Source organism: Sceloporus undulatus, chromosome 1 (genome assembly GCF_019175285.1).
Source record: "Sceloporus undulatus isolate JIND9_A2432 ecotype Alabama chromosome 1, SceUnd_v1.1, whole genome shotgun sequence".
Classification (NCBI taxonomy): domain Eukaryota; kingdom Metazoa; phylum Chordata; class Lepidosauria; order Squamata; family Phrynosomatidae; genus Sceloporus; species Sceloporus undulatus.
This window is the reverse complement of record NC_056522.1, coordinates 184,603,382-184,620,902: the sequence shown is the minus strand read 5'-3', so window position 1 is coordinate 184,620,902 and position 17,521 is coordinate 184,603,382. Positions and strand designations below refer to the sequence as shown.

The 17,521-nt window shown below is 40.6% G+C and overlaps 1 protein-coding gene across 11 annotated transcripts in view; it reads left to right on the top strand.

Moving 5' to 3' along the window:
- Positions 1-17,521, top strand: part of PLCB4 (phospholipase C beta 4) — a 226,940-nt gene that overhangs the window by 13,323 nt on the left and 196,096 nt on the right. For all 11 annotated transcript variants that reach the window (XM_042445104.1, XM_042445102.1, XM_042445097.1 and 8 more), the window contains exon 2: positions 10,152-10,207. The gene's annotated coding sequence lies outside the window, so the exon portion shown is untranslated. The remainder of the gene's footprint in view (positions 1-10,151; positions 10,208-17,521) is intronic.

Here is a 17,521-nt window from a genome sequence, read left to right as displayed (position 1 = left end):
TGTACAATAGCCAAGAGTGTTTTTGTTATGGTTGTAATTGAAGTCAGGAAATATAATAAAAATATGTTAAGCAATGGCTGCCAAAGGATGCTGTTCCAATGGCGTTCTCTAGCTATTGAGTCCATTTGCAATGTATGTTCAGTGTTCTCATCAAATGTATATGTAATAGGTAATGGGGGAGGGATGTCTTGGAGAGATGTTGGAACTTGGTTATGATATACTGTATTATGTGATATTAAACCCCACACATAATGTTTCTAAACACCATGTAGCAAAAATTATTTTAATATATTTTTTCTTTACACTTTAAAAACGTGCATGCACACACATTTAGATATACTGTCAGCCCTCTGTATCCATGGATTTTTTTATCCACCAATTCAAGCATCCATGATTTGAAAATATTTTTAAATATATAAATTCAGAAGAGGAAAGCTTGATTTTGCCATTTTATATAGGGAACACCATCTTACTATGCCATTGTAAATAATGGCACTTGGGCATCCATGGATTTTGGTACCCACAGGGGTCCTGGAACCAAACAGCAGTGGACATCAAGGGCCTACTCTACAGCACTCTATTCCAATGAATGAAAATCATGTGCTTTAAAAATGTTCCTAAGTAATCCCCCCCCCCTTTTTTTTTTTTTTTTTTTTTGGTTTGGGGTGGGCAGGGAATAATTCAATCCATTACAGGTCCTGTCTCTTCTAAATTAATTTTGCAAGGTGCTTTAGGGTTCTGTCAGTATCTTTCAGACTGATTAATTCACAGAAAAGAATGTGAACAGAAGTACTTGTTTCCCATAGGGAATGAAATGCCAAGTTCCCTTGCTCTGCACGTTTTGCATTCTCCTGAGAATCTTGTACCCTAAAGAATTCATTGTGGTAGTCCTCAGGGATTTGCATATGTTATTGACTAGAATCTCTGTTATATAAAACACATGGCTACAATTAGTCATGATGTTTTCATTCACTTTATTAGTGGTCATAAAGATAAAGCATACAAATGGTTCCAGGATTGTGTCCCAAGAATAAATTCAAAACTAATGGGAATATAAAGATAGTAAGCAGAGAGAATGGGGTATAAATGTAACCCGTATGGATACTTGGTAGGTGCATTTTGCTCCATGTCTAGATGATAGCTCAGTTCAGATGTCATTGTATTGGGAAACAACCACAGATTTGAATTCAAACCACATTTTCAGCTTGCAGACACACAGACAAGAAAGTGGTGTCTTAAGACGTAAGGCTTAAAAGCATGAAAAGCTACTTTTTGGGACTAAACCTGGCAGAATACTACAGCTCATATGTCCAGTGGCTGTGCTAAGAGGGGATTTTGGGAGCTGTCGTTCAAAAAGATACTCTCCCAGGCTTTGGCTTACCCTTGCTTATCTACTTTCATTTCTCATCAGTTTAGCAGGTCAGTTCCTAACCATAGTGTTGTTGAGGTCTTAAGTCTGAGTAGGATATATAAATACAATGAGCCTGGGTTAGGCATGGAGAACCTATATGAAGGGGGGGGAACCACAAATAATAAAAACAAACTATTTAAAAGCCTGAAAGAATACCTCTCGAGAGGTGTTTTAATAGACCTGAGCCTACTTCCTCCAATGCATCAAGTCTATGAAAGCTCATGCTACCAACTACTATCTTTCAATTAGTCTCAATGGGGCTGCAAGATCCTTTTGCACGCTGTTAGTTTGGTTGGATGTCTGGAGAGACCCAAGACAGTATCTGTAAGAGAATCGTGTACCGTTAAATATTCCTGATCCATGGATGAAACGTGGTAGCTTTGTTTGAGAAAAGGCTCTAGGTTCTAGTTCAAGCCAGTTGGATTTGCAGAGTGGACTGCAGTTGTGTTCCAAGTCAGTGCATGATCCATTTGTTTGCTAGACAAATAGGCAGACAATCTGATGGTTGTCCCTAATCCATTTGCTTACAGAATCAGGCAACGGACAGCTGGGAAATCCTGCCCTCCTCCCTCTCCCCTCCCTGCTCTCTATGTATGCATGTGTATGTATGGCGTATTGGCGTTAGTCCATAGCAATCCTGGCATGGCATTATAAATGAATCATTGTTTTGACTGTTTGAACAAAGTTTAAATTTTAATCCACTTCCTGGATTTTTAAAACATACCAAAAGAGGGGAAAGAATGATACTGGCTTAATGTTTTCTTCCTTCACCTTACTATCCACTTGTCTGTCTTTATAAAGCCTTTTGAAAATTTTGTGGATGGTTTTTTATTTAAGGACCTGAAAGTAGTAATAATAATGATGCAAAGAGAATAAGGTCGGATTTCAATCGTAATCACATCTGGAGCAGATCTGTTGAATCAATGGGATTTACATAAGTGACTCACTGGTCAATAATTGATTCAGTGGATGTATTCTTGTCGGGATTACCAACAGGATTCAGATCTACATAATCCAGAAAGGAATAGGTTGCCATGAAATGACAGAACAGACAGTTTTGACTCGTGGCCAATGTATTGTTGAATGTGCCCATAATGTTCCTAGAGCAAGAGCTGATAGTGGCTTGTCAGACCAGTTTTTCTTCAGGAGATGAGAAGGAACTGTTCATGTTATTTGGCTGATAGGGCTTCAGTATTGAGTCAGCTGCAAGGTAATAATAAAATATATACAACAAAACAGATTATATTTATGATACTTGCTCATGTAAATTATATAATTCCCCCTCCTTTTATGTAGAAAAGAAGGGTGCAAATCTGTGTGTATGATAAGAGGATCATGAATCTGGTGTTAAAAGATTATTGTTTGGATCCAAATGGTCAAACCTGGCAATGTCACCAAACTAGATGTATCTGTAGCCTATCCCATTGCTTCAAAAATGCTGTAAAGATTTTGGGTTGCAGACTGGGTGGTGATGGAATTGGTGTCACAATGCACATATATGCACATATGCATTCCTACTAACCCTCCCCAAAAAACTGGCTCCCTCAAAAGGATCTTCTACTTGTGCTTTAAAAAACTTTTGGAGCCAGGTCTCTATGTGCTTTGCATTTTGTCTAGATGCTAGTTTAAGGGATTTTTGTAGAGGTGATTTTTTAAAATGGTTTAAAAACAAATACCACTGGTTTTTAATCAACCTCCCCCCCCCCCAAACAAGTTTTTCAGGTTGCTGAAGAACTAATGATCACCATTCTCACTACCTGAAAGCATTTGACTCTAATACTGAAAGTTGGATAATCTTGTGCTTTGCACCTTTAAACTCTCCTGTTACTACACAGATGCATGGCACCATTAATGGCAGAGTTTCTGCTTTGGCCATAAATAACTGTTAGTATCCTTGAAGAGCTGTGGACTAGACAATTTATATAAGAGGAGTAAAAAAGAAACATTACTTGGTGCCCACAAAATCTTTTATAAGAAAGTAATTAACAATTGGTTAGAATGCAACAGGAAATGGAAATTAGTGTCCTCTCTTATCCCTCAAGGCAAATGGTTTTTAATTATTGTTGTCTTTATTTACGTTAATTGTCTGGGGATGTTTTGGAAATAATTGATCTCCTGAATATTTGAGGAGCATTCTTGTCTGTTGAGAAAATAGATGCTGTTTTCTTCGTATCTGAATAGGATACCCGCTGATGTTGGCCTAAATCCAATTGTTAATCCCTACTCTACTGGACCCAATAAATCAGATGGCTTTACTGAAATGTTGATTTACCATTCATCTGGGTTGGTTCAATGCATTTACTCTTGGTGGGAATTACAACTACATGTAGGCCATTATGATACTGGGCACACTGTTTCCTGAAGTTATTTATGGAAGCAGCATGATTATTTTGTAAGATTTTTTTTTTTAGATTGTAGATTGTCTTAAATAAAAGTCTACCTCTTACATAGTTTTTAGAAATAATTTGAGGGAATAAATATATGAATACCTTGTAAATGTTTTATTGTCCTAAAGGAGGGATCCATAATCCATTCCCCCCATTTATTTCAATTTTCATTTTTTTCCAATTTTTCCAGAAAAAAGGAACTTGGGGAAAAAAAGGGGGGAAGAAAACTTGCTTTCCACCTAAATTTTGGTTCTTCCTCTTCCAGGTCTTTGCATCTAGACTTTTTAGCCTTTGGCTCTTAAGCAGTTTAACAATCTTCTTATTAATACTCTGCAGTACAAGATAGTTATGATATTACAAGCTTCTTTGCAAAGGGAGATCTGGAAACTAATAAGATTTCTGCATATATAGCTACTGTGCTGTTGGATTAATTTTTGGTATTTGCAGGCACATGTGCCAATTTATTGAAGTGTTTTTCTGAAACTGAATTTGCTTGTATTATAAGTCGGGTGGACAATTTGTGGCCTCCAGATGTTGGAAGTTGGAACACCCCTCCTAGCATTGGCTGTGCTGGCTAGGACTTCTGGGAGTTGCCTCAACATCTGGAGGGCCATACATCCTCTCTCCCCTGTACTAAAGAGCGCTGCGAGAAGGGAGGCAGTTTTGTTTGTGAAATAACCATTTTTGTAGGTTGGTAACCATTTTTGTTTACAAGATACTGTTCCATGGCAAAATAGAAATGTAGTTTTTTTCCAAAATGTTACTTACATGTCTTCACATGTGTGAGTAGCAGGGAAATGGATGTTCATGTGGCTTGTGCCTCTGTGCTTAAGAAATGTGAGAAAGAGGCTGCTTTAAATCAGTGAAGAGCTGGCCAACAAGATCTTATCACTGCCACTATCTGCTAAAGGGACAAGGTGCACCAGCTATGGAAATCTCAATTTTGCTGAGTTTATTCAAATCCAAGGTGAATTTTCTTCCCACCCTATATCTCATTGTGAAACGTTTTGTTTCTTTCTCTGCATGGAAATTTGTACACATTTTCCCAAATGTGTGCATTTATTTATGCAGTTTATGTGATGTATTCATGTTCCCCATTGGCTAAAGTGTGCTTATGCATATTTTTCAATTGTATGAATTTTTAGTTTTTCATATTTCAAAATGTGTGCATTGCTCTGTGTGTACAGTTGGCCCACCCTGACCATGGGCTTGCCATCCATGGATCTGAGCATCCGCAGATGGCCCTGCCCTGTTCACCCCAGTGGTGGTGCATGCACTCAGTCACCCTGCCACAGCTGTGTGCACAACATGGCACCATTAAAACCAATGGGACTTGAGGCCCCATGGTTTTTGGCATCCATGGGGCTGGGGACTGGAACAGAACCCTGTGGATATGAAGGGCCAACTGTACTTTATTTTCTGAAAATGCTCCATAAACATTGCAGAAGTGCAAATTCTTGAGGTGAAGTGTATTTCAACTCATAGAAAGTGTCCAAAGATGTGAAAAGGCTAATTTGATCAAGTTTCTTGTGAAATTATTTTCCAGCCCTAAGCGTGTGTGTTTATATATGTGTCCGTATGTATGCACACATGAATGCCCAGCAGTATTTCTCTCTCTGTGCTGAATGTCCACTTTTGGAGGAGGTTTGCTAAATGGGCTCAGCCAGCCAATCTACGCTGCGAAGGCACTTATTTAGTGAAGGCATGAATTTGTATGCTTTCCTCACACATATTAAAACAATTGGCTGGCTGTCATCTTTTGAAGGCCTTGGGGACTAAATGGAATCTGGCTGCTGAAAAACAAAAAGCAAATTATGCATGAGCTGAATGGAAATTTAGAGATGGCTTTTGGAGCGTCATCTGGTGGACAAAAGTCTGGATGCTGATGGACCAGAAAAATACCTAATTTATTTGTGTCTCTCTCCCCATGTGTGAGTTTCAGTTTTGTGTCTAATATAACAGTTCCTTGGAAGGAAGCTGCCTTTGAAGTGACATTGTAGTTTTTCTCAAAGACGTAGCCATGTTAGTCTCTTGCAGCATAAACGGAAAGAAGGGAGGTAGAGGAGGGAAAAGGAACGAGGCAGCACCTTTAAAATTAACTAGTTTTTATTTTAGCTTAAGCTTTTGTGAACATACACCCACTTTTTCAAATGCAATACAGAGTGATGTTAAAGCCTTAGGTTAAAAAGCATATGTGTGGGATAGACTGTAATAGGATCCAGAAAGATGCAAATCATGTCCCTTGCCCTAAGTTTTCAGATCTTTCAGATCATTACAGTGGTCAGTTAGTGCAGATGTGTGTAAACAATAAATCTGCATACCAAAAAGTTTCCTTGGGTTCAAAACTCTCTCCAAGAATATTCCTTTTATTACAGTACACATAACAAAATGAATCTTTTGAGCTTGCTTGTGGAGCGGGGGGGGGGGGGGGGATATAATTGGTTATATGGGAGGCATTGTGTGATTTTGTCTGTGAAGAACCCCAGCCCTTAATAGAACAGTCCAACCACAATATGATCTTTGGTAATGAAAACTCACCATTCAGGAGTATGTAAATGGATTTCAGCTTTGATGGATGATGTGGCAAAATAGTTTCACCTATCTGCACTGAGTGTGGCCATACTTTAAAGACAGGGTGTTCACAGAGGATGGTCATAATTTTCTTTCCTATTCCAGCGTGTTTATGGTTTCTCTGCTTCTTACCAGCATATTTATGGAAGCTGTGTCTGCTCCCAAATAGCGAAGCTGGAAAAATTCCAAATACCTGGTTGAAGAGGCAATGAAACGCTGTCTCTAGTGCTTACAGCCTTGAAATGCAGTTGAAGGCTGGGCCTAATTTTCTTTTAAAGTAAAGTTGTAAATAACTAAAAGGTTGTAAAATATAAAGTAGATCTTGAGAAAAACAGGACTGGGAAATAATATTTGCAGATTATCTACCCTCTCTAGCATTGCCCTAGGGCTATATATCAGTAGGTATAGAATAGATAGACCAGATTTTCAGGTCTGCTACCCCTCTTCCTCCCTATACTTCAGCTGCAACATCCACCAATTGGAGCCATATGCAGACTGCTTACAGGAGGGGGTATATAACAGTTTTTCAATAAATAAAATTGAGCATGTGTTCTTTCGATGAGTTTGTTTCCAGGAGCCAAACTGAGCTCACAGCCCCATCACACAAAACTCACTCCTAAAATGATTTCCTCTTCAAGTTTTCTTCTTTTCAATAGTTTAGTGGACAGGGAAAGGGGTGGAAGTCAGCTCATCTTGTTATTGTCTCACCTTGGAAGGAACAGGTTACAAGTAATATCCTTACCTATGATGACTTGCCCCCTTCTTTTTGTCAGTGAGACTACAAGGAAGTAAGGATGGGGAGAATATTGAAAACTATTTTTAATGGTAAAAACATGGGTTTGTTGAGCATCAGAAAAGCACCACGAGCCAAAACCTAGATTAGGAAGAATCTTCACAATTTGGGATTTAGTCTGTGTTGAAAATGCACATAGAAAAGGCACACAGTACATTTGGCTCTATGTGCCAACAGTCTACGCTTGCATAAATAATGGGGCAGAATCCTTTTCAGAGTCAGGCACCTAATTTGGTAATATTTGATCATGATTGTTTTTTAAAAGATCTGGCCACTGACTAACATAACTTGCCAGATGGATCACCAAAGTAATTTCACTCTTATTTTTCCCCAGTTGAGTCACTCATATTTCTCAGTCCCTCTCTCCCTCTTGATCTGTGATTGTTTTCACTTGTTTGCAATGTCTTAAACTGAGCTAACCTATTGGAACTATTATCATCCATCAGTTATGTAATGCTCTGTCAGAAACTTGACAAGAGGGGTCAGTCAGAAGGCTCTGTTCTGCCAAACCGCAAAGACGGTGCACTTCATTTATCGTACTTGAATCCTACTCAAGCCCCCCTGTCCCTGGTCCATATACATTCAAGCCACATATGATCTTCTAGTTTGATTGTATACATGTAGTAGAGTATAAAAATGCCATGAATCTGCAATGGTTTCAAAGGGAGTGACTGATGATGGTAATATACCAAGCTGTTCTTTTCTCCTATCAATACAAAGTAGCCGTGAAATGTTATGAAGCAATCCTATATATTTTTTCTTAGGTGTCAGTCACTGTTGAGCTCAGTGAAGCCTTCCTCTAGGGATGTGTGTATAACGGGGTTGGGCAAGTTTCATGGGTCCTTGGTGAGCTGGAATCCATGGTTTGATGCACTATACTTCCCCCTTCCAATTGGGTGTGAAAAAATGTTGCTGTTCCTTTGAAATCACCTTTGGGCCTCTAAACAAGGCACAACCTTCTGCTTACTTTGCCTTTGAGTAGATTTGCATCTCCTATGGAATGTGAATCTACTGTTAAGCAAGGTAGTTGGGTAGGGTGCATCTTGTTTTGAGGCAAAAGCATACTTTTGAAGAAAAGCCCCTGCTTTTCACACACCCATACTACTTTTTGTGCTACTATGCTGCTGGATTTCGATAACAGAGTTGGTGGCAGAGGTGAGGGATCCTCAGAGATCCCCAAAGAGCTGCAAGAAAATGACAATGGCTGTGTTAACCACCCTTATAATATATAGCATTGCATCCTTAGTTTCATCCTCGAAATACCAACTACAGCAACAACAATTCAGCCACAGCAGCAACAATTCAGGCTTTGAGAGATATGAGTTTTTTGTTGATTTTCCATGGACATTTGTATTTTTATTCTTTCCCCCCCAAACATTGGACATTGCCTAGAGTCACCTACTTGACTTCAGCATTGTGCTCAGACCCCCAGAAGACAGGAAGGGTACTCCATGGCTAGACTTTAATCCTGTAGCTGCTCAGCCTCATTCATGCAATTTTGTTGTGTGTTGTGTCTGGATGAAGCTGCTTTCATGTTTTCCAGCTACACACTGTATGTCTCCATTAAAAGTGCTCAGTGGGTGAAGGAGATGGAATGAACAGTGTTGTACAGTGTCTTCCCTGTATTTTAATTGGTAAAGAGATCTTCATCTGGAAGCTTTATGAGTCTCTCTGTTTCCTGCTTTACTCCTGGCAAAGTGAGAATGCTGAGCTCACATTGGACTTCCAGCATTGTGCTGAAAGCATGTATTGCTGTGTGAGAAGAAAGATGTGTGTGTGTGAGAGAGAGATCTTGATTAGTAAATATGGGGATGTATTTCCTTCTTTCTCTCACATAGTAGGAAAGTTTTGGTATCGCTGTGTCGCCCCCCCCCCCCCCCCCCGGCACTCATTCACTGAAAACAGTATACTATTCAGCTTCGCAGCTTGTGAATGTGGCCACAACATTGCATGGTCTATTTTGACTGTGGCCCAGATTTGAGTGCTATACTTGAGACGACTGAGAGATGTGCTCTGCCGTTTGAATTGAGTAGCTGGTATGATAAAAGTTCCAAAGCATTTTATTTAGTTCAGTCTGGTTTTTTCCCCCTGTAGTATTTTTCTACTACCGTAGAATGTTTCTGTAGTATGTTTCTACTACAGTGAAACTTTAATAGGGTTGGAAGTTACATTGGTCATCAGAGCTGGCATTACTGTTAACCAAAGTGAAATGACTGTTTCAGACAGTAGATGCTGGGAGACAGTTGTGGTAGCTTCTCAGTCATTCAACATCGGCTCTCCAGATGTTCCCCTCTACTGGAGGACAGAGCTGTGTTTGCCCTATACTTGGCCTGGCTTTCCCCCACTTCCAAACTAGCTTGCTGCCTCAGGGATCATGGAATACTCCCTCCCTTTGCCAGCTTCTTGATGTGGATTAAGGAGAGTGCTCACCACAGGCAGCAAAACATCTTGGGCTGATCCTTTGAATACTAGTGGCAAAAAACTTCACAACTGAAACAAAGGGAATTGAATTGTGGGGCGAAGGGTGCAATAATGGGTAGGTAAAAAGTGCAGATGTAACAGCTCAGAAATGAAACAAATCCATAGGAATTTACATGCATGAATACATTTCCGTCTGCTCTTTTCATTGAACCACAGTAGCATTCAGACCTGCAGAAGTCATAAAAATGTTGGTGTTTTATTCCAAAACTAGGCAAAATTTGGATTATAGAATTCATTACAATTTAGGGGCACAATTCTTCCCAAGCCCCTTTTCATCCATCAGGTGAGATTTAAGTGCATATTTAACTCTTCTTCCCAATAAACAGGAGCTAAATGTCATGAAAATTTATATTTTCCTTTTTGGTTATTATTTGATATAATTAATGGGGATATGTCCAAACTATGGTGTTTTTAACGGCACTGGAAATATAATTCATGGGGCTGTAATTTAATTTAAAGTATAAACTTCAACAAACCATGTTTGTCTTTACTTTCCTCCCCTTTTTAGATAAATGAACAGTTTCTTGCAATGAGAGCTTTGAAGATGTGATCCGGATATAAAGGGTATGTATCTTTACCTCTCTGTGTTCTTTTAATCTAAAAGAAGAATGAAACTTGCATACTAGAGAGAACTTGTTTTTAATGAAAAGCTTATGAAACCTAGGTGAAAGCCAGGCTCACTGTCATTATTCTAAAGTAAATGAACAATGTCTTTTTAAATAGGCTTATCTTAACAAAATATGTGAGAATGGAAATGTGTCTCAGTAGTATTTGGGATGTTTACTGGATGTGATGTTAATGGAGGGGGAAGATACATCAGTCCAATGAATGTAATAGGATTTGGCACTCTTTTCACTAAACAGGACTAGGTGTATATGTGAAATAAGAATAACAACAAGCTGCAGAATGATGGAGTAATTTAGTAGCTGACTTAAGCTTCTGAAAGATTTTTCTAATGCAGGGGTTCTTAACTTGGGGTCTATGGACATAAGACTTCCATGGATTGACTCCAGCACATCCTGTAAGTCAAGTACGAAATGAATGCCTCTTTTGTTTGATTTTTTTCCTACTGTTTTGAATTTATCATCAGGATGAATTCAAGGCAAAACTTGGTCTTGTCAAGTGTTCTTTGTAATTTTTGTTCTGGTCTCATGCAATAAAAAGGATATGCAAATAGTGACTACTGACAATCAGGCCAACCCAACATTTTACTCATGCTGCTGGAAAAAACCCCTAGGCCATCAGCCATATATAGTGTCCCAGCAGTGGCTTGCCTGCCTGATACTGCAAAAAGATGGAAGTGCCACACATTCAGGAAACTACAGTACATGGGTCATAGCCTGTGTTCAGCTAGTGGACCACTGCATGTATATTACATATATTGGGTAGGAGTGGGCAAGAAGTAAAACTTTAGTTATACAGTAGTCTCTCCCAATTCACAGGGGATCTGTTTTGGACCCCCCCCCCCCGGTGAAAATGGCAACTCGCAAATATTTGAGCTCCATTGAAAATAATGATGCGTGTGGGGCCGTGCATGGGTGTGCACCTCCATTTGTCCCTTCATGCTTGTCTTACCCCAAAAAAGCGAGATCGCCGACTCCAGGTCCACGAAAAGGGAGGGACAGCTGTACTCCTCTTTCAGGGTGATTGTTCTTTTTTCCTTTAATAGCTTTAGTTTTCCTTGGGTCTTTTCTCTGGCCTTGTTCCTTTCTCATACCGAATAAGGGCTGTTACTATCTTTTCAGTGGCTCCCATTTATCTAGCTAGCTAGCTAGCTAGCTGGTGGGCAGGATGAGCCAGGAGTTACAATGACAAGTCTCTCTCCCTCTGTTAGACAGCATAAGCTAGAGGTCACAATGGCCAGTCTCCTCCTTCAGTTAAGCAGCATCAGGCAAAAGTCATAATGGCTAATCTCCTCCTTCAGGTAGGCCGCATCATCCAGAGGTCACAATGGCCAGTCTCCTCCTTCAGGTAGGCCGCATCATCCAGAGGTCACAATGGCCAATCTCCTTCAGGTAGGCAACATCATCTAGAGGTCACAATGGCCAATCTCCTCCTTCAGGTAGGCAGCATCAGCCAGAGGGCACACTGACCAGACTCCTCCTTCAGGTAGGCAGCATCATCCAGAGGTCACAATGGCCAGTCTCTTTCCTTCAGGTAGGCAGCATAAGCCAAAGGTCATACTAGCCATTCTCCTCCTTCAGGTAGGCATCATCATCCAGAGATCACAATGTCCAGACTCCCTCTTTCAGGTAAGCAACATAGCCAGAGGTCACAATGGCTGGTCTCCCTCCTTCAGATAGGCAACATCAACCAGAGGTCACAACTGCCAATCTCTCTGTCAGTGAACCAGAGAAATGCAGGAGCAAGTGCTCACAGTCTGTTCTTTTATGGAAAGGTAGAGAACAGCACTGTGACTTCTCTCATTGGACACAGTGGCCTCTCTAACTGGAATAGACAGTGGCATGTGAGTAGAGAAGCAGAAGATAGGAAAATGTGTGCTGGATTCTTAGATGTTTCAGGTTTCTTGCTTTCTTGCCTTAGAATGAGATGGGACTGAAAAAGGTAAAAGCAAGTGATCGGTGCTCAAGTTATGGAAGGAAAAGTTGTGTGTACACATAGGTGTATGTGACTGGGCTTTTTAGAAGCCAGAAGCCCCATATTCTGCCTGATCACATCAAATGAGCCAACCTTCTCCTCCTGCACATCACACACATATCTGCTTAACTGTAATGAAACAGGAGAACTAAGCATATGCCTACCTGTCTTATTTTTAGACAGCTTGTCAGAGAAGGTGTCAAATGATATACAGGGCAGATGGCAAAGGGAGGTATGGAATGGACTTTTCACTAATCAGGCTACTTTTGACCATAGAAATCTTTTCACTAATTTATAGTGTGATAAATAAGGTTCATGGGTTTCTTGTTTAAGTCTGGGCTGGATACTACCCTCCTGCCACCTACCATTCTGCCACTGTGTGATTCTAAAAGGGCTTTTCCCCAGGGATTTCTTTATTGGTTGTATGTCCTGTTTCTACAACTTCAAAAAGTGAAGTGATTGGCAAGGACTCTATTTCCGGACAGCTCACAATTCTTCCTGCCCTGGCAGTATTAACCCCCAACTCAGTTTGGCAGATTGCAGCCCTCCTCTCTGTTGTTCTCCATTCGCCATGGCTGCAGTTCAGGAACATACTTACCTTGCCGCTGGGGGTTAATTTTGAATCTTGATGTACAGTAAATAAAAGATCTAAACATAAGGCATGATTCAGAGCAGTTAGCAACATTCTACTTAGTGTGAAAGTTCCCCCAGCATCTTGGAAATGAAGGCAGCTCAGTGCCTTTGGGTGTGGTATGAAGTAGGTTAACAGTAGGGCAGTTCTGATCAAAGTGAAAGTGTTGGGGTAGGGGTGGTATGGGGGGAAGAGCAGCCAGTTCCTTGAAAAGAGATCTTAAAGAGACATCAGTGATGGATCCATATGGGTTCTATAAGCTGAGAAAGCCAAGTAATCCTGAGTAGGTGACCGTCCAGGCATATCACCAAATAGAATCTAGTGAGCTGATTCAGGCGAGGGAGAAATGAAGTGGGAGAAGCTTGCACATATGTAGAGTTCACATCATACCTCCTCTGAGCCTTTTACAACTATATCTAAAGAAAGCATCAGAAGAATTGGGGGACAGGTCCCCTCCTCCACTTTAATTTGAGCACTGCCTCAGATATAACATGGTGACAGCTTGTAGAATCTCTAAGAGTTGGGCTTAGTTTGCGAGACACACTAGGGAGATAGAAGAGCAACCGAGTCTGCCCTGACATCCCAGATACAAAAGATCATGATAGAGCAACACTGGCCAGAGGCAAATGCGGTAGCTCTACTGTTAGAAAGGATGAAGCTGTTGCCTTGCACAGCAAATTTTCAGTGAAATGAAAGGGCAGCAGATAGTTAATTATTTTGTTTGTTATTATATTTGTACTGCCAGCAATAGAGAGTGGCGCTTGTGGGATTTCCTGGCTAATGTGCTAAATTAATTTAGTGGACTGTAGGTATTATGCACCTTGGCTTGCGGGATGGGGCACCATTTGTTGCCCTGCCCCAGACATCAGAATGAGTTGGCTTGGTGAGGGAGAGATCAGGTCAGGTCTGCTAGGCTTAGAAGTAGTAGGATGTGGGGAGAAAAGGAGATGGAAATGAAGCCAGGAACCACCAGCATGTGGGCAGGAGGAGTAGAGAGAGAGAATGAGACTGAAGGTTTATATGTGGGCAGTAAGGGAATTGCTTACCTTCAGTATCACATTTTATCACCTGCCCCATGTCACCAGGCAGCTACATGAGTCCAGCACTTAACCTTCAATATCAGCAAAGGGAAAATATGGTAAAGACTAGGAGAGGATGGACAGATGTGTGTGTGAGGGGAGACTGACAAAGAGGTTGAGACAGGCACAAGATTAAAGTAGAAATCAGAAACAGTAACAATAATGATTAAAAACACCCTTTTTAAAACTAACAAATGAAGGAAGGAATGAAAGAGTGAGACAGACATGCAAAAAAGAGTAAGCTTCAAATGAGTATCTGATTTAGGAAGCAAAAACTGCAAGGAAACATCTGCAAACAGTCTGCTCACAGATCTAGCAGCAGACCGGAGCTCAGCCAAACAATCCCCTGTAATGACAGCTTTAACTCTACCTCCTCATATCTCTGATTGGATATTGCCAAGTAGTGGCATTATCAAATAAAGCTCTTCGATAGGCTGTATCTCCGTCTGTCACAGTGCTGTAGGATGCGTTTGAAAAGCCGTGGACCAGAAAGAAAGCCCACCATTTCAGTTTATGATTAACGTCCTCTTGAATGCACTCTGCATTGTCTCTGTAATATTTGCATCCTGCTGCACAAAGAAAGATTCAAAAAGACCTCAGGAAAACTGGGGAAAATCTTGGTCTTTGGTGTACACTATTTTTGTTTACTCCCTGATGTTGGTGATTTGAAGTCGTTCACTTGCAAAATTGTGGTGGGGGCAGAATTCTAATTTGTAGCGATGGCAGGTAGTTCTGGCCTCAGTCTAATTGACCGTTGTGACCTCATCGCATCAGCTGCGATTGCATCAAGAAGCAGCTATCTAAAAACAAACATCAGAAGAGCCGAGATATAAGCTATAATCCTCTATAAATTCAGTTTGATGGTAACAATCAGGCCTGCACAACATTTTTTCCATCATGACAGAACAACCAACCTGCTCCAGGTGATACTGACCAGGAGATTTGGGGAGTTGTAGACCAAAAGTAAATAAGTAAATAAAATTTATCCCCCCCCCCAAAAAAAAAATCTGCCTAGCCAAACATGGCATCTGGGTGTCCAACAAATTGGCAATTGATTTGCTATTTTCATGTAATGTTCGATGCATATAAATAGAATAGTTGCAGAATTTGTAATGGTGGAGTGATGTGTAGAAGAAGAAAAATTTTAAGATATAGAGACATGTTGAGGAAGGTGGTGAACTAGCTCTTCTCTTAGTTGCTTTGCAGTATTTGTTTTGTAAATACAGTTTATTTGGGCAGATCTATGTTGGCTATGGAGATTTCCTTTATACTTTTGCCCTCTCTTGGCACTTGTAATCTCTCTCTCTCTCTCTCTCTCTCTCTCTCTCTCTCTCTCTCTCTCTCTCTCTCTATATATATATATATATATATATATATCAGTCTCTGTTAAGTCTTGCATCATTTTGGACTTTTGGGCATAAACTGACAAAATAAAGTTTGATCAGTAAGATACATTCTAAGAGTTTGAACCTTTTGGATTTCCAAACTGAAGCATGAATTTGACAAAGCCTTAAGACAAAGATGAATGGCTCTGCAATGGCTCAAGCAAAAGTAAGTCATTCTCTGAAGCATTCAGTCAAGGTTTCAGCTGCATTGGGGCAGGAACTGTCTCTTCCTAATAGAGAAGTTGGGACTCTCTAATATAGAGATAAATGGAACAAATATGTAAATAAGTAGGAAGATTTAAATTAGATTAATAACTGTTTAGCTAAAAACTGTGGAGAAGATAGAAGGGGTAGACAGCAGAGAAGTGGAAGGCCAGACAAGATGGAATAATGAGCTTAAAAACACAGGGGAGCTCATACCAAAAAATGTGATAGGAGGATGTTAGCAATAGACACAAGAGAAACAGAAAGTGGTGAGAATACAAATAAAATGCCACGTAAGATAGAATGAATATTGCTCAGCTACCTAGCCAGTAAAAAGAAAACCAGAATTAAAGATGGAAACAAGGTCAAGGTGTGAATGTCATTACCTCTTCAAAGATGAGAGAAATAAAAGGAGTACGCTTTGTGAGGGGTCTTTGGGATATGGGAGATCACCCCTCATGTTGGGCTCACAGGCATTGATTTACCAGTGGGCTGTGTCACCCTAAATTTGGAACAACAAGCTGCAGCTTGTTTCCTAAAATCATCTAGGGAAAAGGCAGTGGTGGGAAAACACAGACATAGACAAAGCTAATGCTCTGGCAATTTACCTTTTAGGACAGCCTTATCCAGAATAACTCCTACAGCTATGTTACCTGGAGAATTGTGGGAGACTTGCTCCCCTCAAAGGACTGTGTTCTCAGTTTGGGGGTGCTTCTTGACTCGTTGCTTTAGATGAGAAATCAAGGGAATGCGACGGTCAAGAGCCCCTGCTATCAGCTTCGGCTGATATGCCAGCTGTGCCCTTTCCTGGAACGGGGTGACCTTGAAACTGTAGTACACTCACTGGTAACCTCAAGACTTGATTTTTGCAATGTGCTCTACATGAGGCAACCCTTGTCCAGAAGTCCAGAAACTTCAACTGGTATAGAATATGGCAGCCGGATTGATTACAGGAACAACTAGCAGTGACCATATTATACCAATATTGAAATCACTCCACTGGCTGCCTATTAGTTTCTGGGCACAGTACAAGGTGTTGGTTATCTCCTTTAAAGCCCTTCATGGCCTGGGCCCAACCTATTTAAGGAATTGCCTTCTCCCGTATAATCTGCCCTGTACACTCAGGTCCTCTGAGAGGAATTTGTCGCAGTCTCTAAAGACCAGATTGACTGCAACTTCCCAGAGGACTTTTTCCGCGATCGCTCCCACCTTATGGAACGGCCTGCTGGATGAGATCCATCAAATTACCAACTTAGGCCTGTTACAGACAGGAATGGAGTGTGGCTTTGGAATGGAGTGTGGCTTTGGCACAACCTCCGGACACTCTTAGGACCCATGCATCATTTAAATAGCATACCTCCAAAGAGACCCGAAGCAGCTTTATTTTGGCAGTCTGTAACAGGCCATAGATAGCTTTAAGAAAGCTGTCAAGATGGACCTCTTCTGGCAGGCCTTCCTGGAATAGCACCTGGCCACACAAAGATCCCCCCCCCCCCCCCGACATATATATGTGATGACTCTGTCCACTATTGTTCTATTGTTTTTAGATTTTAGTCTTTGTAATTTTAATCGCTAGAACTGTTTAATTCTTTTTAAGGGGGGGATTTTATATATTATTGTATCATTTTAATGTTGTTCGCCGCTTAGATTGTTGAAACAAAAACCTGGATATAAATAAAAAATTTATTATTTTTATTATTATTTTAGTATAGATTTGGGATGTGACTTTCATAAGGTGGATCTTATTGCAAGTACACATCACCAGGCAGTATGCAGCCTGCATGCAACCCAGGCTTCTTTTGCAGCTTTTCAAAAATGAGGTTTTCCTGTTGTTGAAAAGATGTGGGACAAGCCCAGAGAAGCCTGGATTGCATACAGGTTGCACACTGCCCACTTATGGGTGAATGCAATAAGATCTGCCTTAAGAAAGTTACATCCTGGGTCTGTCCTGGCAACGAAGCTAATGCGATAATCTTCAACA